This window comes from Myotis yumanensis, unplaced genomic scaffold, assembly GCF_028538775.1.
Source record: "Myotis yumanensis isolate MYYU_CA2020_CCGP unplaced genomic scaffold, mMyoYum1.0.hap1 SCAF_23, whole genome shotgun sequence".
Lineage (NCBI taxonomy): Eukaryota > Metazoa > Chordata > Mammalia > Chiroptera > Vespertilionidae > Myotis > Myotis yumanensis.
The window spans coordinates 12,512,342-12,516,368 of NW_027223774.1; the positions used below are offsets into that span (position 1 = coordinate 12,512,342).

At 46.7% G+C, this 4,027-nt stretch overlaps 1 pseudogene; it reads right to left on the bottom strand.

Moving 5' to 3' along the window:
• Positions 1 to 933: 933 nt before the first annotated feature.
• On the bottom strand, positions 934 to 2,291 carry LOC138999823 (programmed cell death protein 2 pseudogene; annotated as a pseudogene).
• Positions 2,292 to 4,027: the final 1,736 nt, after the last annotated feature.

Consider the following 4,027-nt stretch of genomic DNA (forward strand, 5'->3'; position numbering starts at 1 on the left):
GCAACAGGAACCCATGTGACTTCATCACCTGCTCCATTCTTCTCAGCACACTCCTCTCCCCGTCACAGTCTTCTTCATGTCTCAAGCACATAAATTCTGCTTCCTTCAAGATTTACCACTTACCTTCTCCTCGGTCCCTCCTCCAGAGACCTGTCCACCTCTCTGCTCCATAGTATTCCATCCTCTACTCTGATGTCACCTCTGCAGAGAGGCCTTTGCTGACCACTGTGTCTGAAATAGCCCCCATCCCCATCCCTCCTGATCCCTCCTACCACTCTGACATATTTTTGCTTGTTTTCCTCGTTTTTGTGACATACTATATATGTATTTGCTTGGTTTTGCTCTGCATACACCAAGAACTAATGTTCTATGATGGCAGGAGCTTTATTTTGTTCACAGCTGTATCTTCAGAACTATGGACAGTACCCAGCACAGAGCAGGCCTTTAGTCATTTTCTGCTGAAATAAATGGGAGTGGTGGGAGGGAGGATGCAGGGGGAGTAAGGAGGTCCTAATATATGGTGACTGAAGAAGATTTGCCTTTGGGTGGAGGGCACACAGTATAATATACATACTTGTAACATAGAAACCCACACCTGAAACCTATATGGTGATGGAAGGAGTCTTGACTTCGGATGATGAACACACAATACATATACAGATAACGTATTATAGAATTGTACACTGGAAACCTATATAATTTTATTAACCAAAGTCACTCCAATAAATTCAATTTTTTTTAAAAAAAAAGGCTTAAAAGTGGAAATGGGAGATTATGAGCATTTCGAAGGCTTTATGATGTTGTCTTTAAGGCACATCTGTTACATCTTGCTTCCGGACAAATTCCTCTCTGTAGCCAGTGCAGGGTCTGGAGCTCTGAGCACAGAAGTGGCCAGGACGCCCAATCAACACACCTGCGCAGTCCGGGCCATCCTTAGCTGGGCAGCTGAGGCCTGACCTGGAAGCCAAATATCCTCTTGGCACCACAGGGGCAACCTGGAATAACCTTTCCTTGAGGGACATTTTCACCAGAGACCCAGATGGAGGCACCCCCTCTGCCATGTCTGAGAATCTCTCCTGGTTCCTGAGCTATTTTAGTTTTAAACTTCTGGAAAATTGCATCTCCCCTGGATTCATTTTTTCCATGGGATCCAATTCTTCCTCAGGTGCTTCACCCTTGCTCATGATAATCTCTGATTCATCTTCTGTGTCTGAAACTTCAGGTGTGACCTCATCTTCTGTTTCTATGACGATTTCAAATTCTGGAAAAAGGAAGCTGTGGTCTGGAACTGCATTGTCCAAATTATCTGGTTGTACAAGCCTGCTTATGTCCAGAGCCTACTTGGGGGCCTGCACAGCCACAAACCCTGCAGAGATGAGCCACAGACCTGATGGGGAAAGACACGGATCTCCCATCTCTGGGAAAGGACACTCAGAAGGTGGCTCATATGAGTACAAGTCCTTTTTCCTAGGTGGCTGATTTGTAAAAATTCGCAGGCTCACTCAACACCGAGGCCACTCGTGGCCCCAGAAGAGGAGCAGGCTGAGATGGAGGCTAGGGGGAGCAGGGGCGTGTACAGCTGGAGAGGGTAAGCCAGTCCTTAAGGTGAGGGAAAATTCCAGACACCTTGTCTGGAACTACTGGTCTCTCCGCCCTCCTGCCTGCGCCACCCTGTGAATACCGCTCCACCACTCCAGGGCACACGCCCAGATTTAATGATCTGAGTTACATCATCATAGATTAATTTTGCCTGTTTTGAACGACCAATGTGAACCACACAGTATGTTCTCTTCAGTGTTGGCTTTATTCATGGAACACGATGTCTGAGAGACACAGTATCTATGTGTGAAGCAGCAGATCGTGTTTGTCGCTGGGGAGCATTCGTTCCACTTAGTGAACTTACCACTATCTACCTGTCTGTCTACCACTGATGGATACGTGAGCTGTTCACAGTTTGGGACTGGAACGAATGGGGCTTCTCTGAACATTCCCGTACATGCCCTTTTGATGAATCCAATATTACAAGTATATTTTAATTAATGGAGGGAGGAATCAAGCTTCCCATGTATTTATCATTCCAGACCCTGGGACTGGGAGCGGTCACCTCCTCTAAGTAAATATGAAATTCCAGGCCAGCAGATTGGGACCTTGAGTGGCAGCTGGCATCTGCATGCCCATCAGGATAAGCTGATTTAATCACTCCGTTGTGCTCTGCACTTCTCACAGACTCTCCTACCACCCCACCCCACCCCACCCACCACCACCACCACCACCACCTTCACCGTGCACATTTCACTCAGGTGACAAATCCACCCTGGGTACAACCCAAAAGAAGGCTTGCTTCAGTTGTCCATGGTTCCATCCGATTGGCAGAGGTCCCTTTGAATGAGACCAATGCTCAGAACCACACCAATCAGGGCAAAAAATAGCCCATAATAGAAGGAAGTCTCACCTGTCTGAACACATCGCTGCATAATCCACAGGTGAGTGAGGAGATCCAGGCGCACTGGTGAGTTGTAATTTGGACTAGTTACCACAGACACCTGTGGGAACCTACGTCTGTTTATCTCAAGAGCTGTGCCAGGGCTTCTTTCTCTGAGGATTCTTCATGTTGAAAAGTAAAAAAGGCCAGCCAGGCCAGTGTGGCTCAGTGGTTGAGCATCAACCCAGGAACCCGGAGGTCACGGTTTTGATCCCCAGTCAGGGAACATGTCTGGGTTGCAGGCTGGATCCCTATTAGAGGGTGTGCAGGATGCAGCTAATCAATGATTCTCATCATTGATGTTTCTCTCTCTCCCCCTCTCTGAAATTAATAAAAACATAAATCACTTTTTAAAAGTAAATAAGTTATTAAAATCTTGGTTTATTTTAAATACCCACATTTAAAAATTGGGGTGACTAGCTCTAGCTCAGAAATGCCCTGCCATATTGGGGCTGCTTAAAGGGTTTACAAAATTATGAAAATAGTGCCCTTCACGGGGAGTTGGATGGTAATGGGACAAGTGCACGGTTGTAGGATGGCCTTGGTCCATCTGTCAGCTCTCTCCATAATGGTGGTAGTCACCTCTTAGGAGAAGGAAACCAGTTGATCCCTTTGAGGTCTGAGCCAGGTGAACCTCATGCCTAGATGATCTGGGACAGGTTCAGCCTCAGCTTGGAAACAATAACCCTGGGAAGAACCAGAGCAATTGGAACCAAGAGCAAGTTCCTGGAATCCAGGGCTCTCCCAGGACCTGCTGACTCCAGGCCATAGCTCAGCAATGTTTTCCAGGTGAGGCGACCTTGGGGAACCTGGGGACGGTCAGCATCCTGAGGGTCAGCATCCAGCAGTGTCTCTCTCAGGAGCATGGTATCCAATATGGCAGCCCCTGCACACACACTGCTTTTAAGTGAATTAAAATTAAACAAAATGAAAAATTCAGTGTCTCAGTTTCATGAATCACATTTCAAGTGTTTAACAGTGTCGACATAAGAAACATCCAAACATGTAGAGAATTTTATATAAAAGTTTATTTGAGCCAAACTGATGACATATACTGGGGAGCAAGACCTCAAACACTCTGGAGAATACGTTTTGCAGCCACTTGTATGCAGCTGAAATTAAGCAGTGAATGTAAGGAAGATTACGTGGAGGTGGGAGAAAGCAAGGGGGGATGGGATGACAGGATAATTAGGAAGATAATATGCTTTCTTAAGGGTGGTTGTGCCTTCAAGTAGTGTTACTTCTGGCATCTTAAATGTTGTGGGGAAGCACAGGACTTAGTTGGAAAGTCTGTGAGGAGGATTCTCCAAAAGGTCGGGGGCCACTAGGGAGACCTTGCCGAAGGCAGCAGCCTCTGCCTTGACTTTTCCATACAAGTCCAAGCCCCCGGGTGTTTTGCTGGAATCTCTATGTTTAGTCTTTAAACACGACCTCCTAGAAGCATGTGCTTTCTCAAGGATACTTACCCTGCTGATAGTATCTAGAGCAGCAGTTCTCAACCTGTGGGTCACGACACCTTTGGGGGTCGAACAACCCTTTCACAGG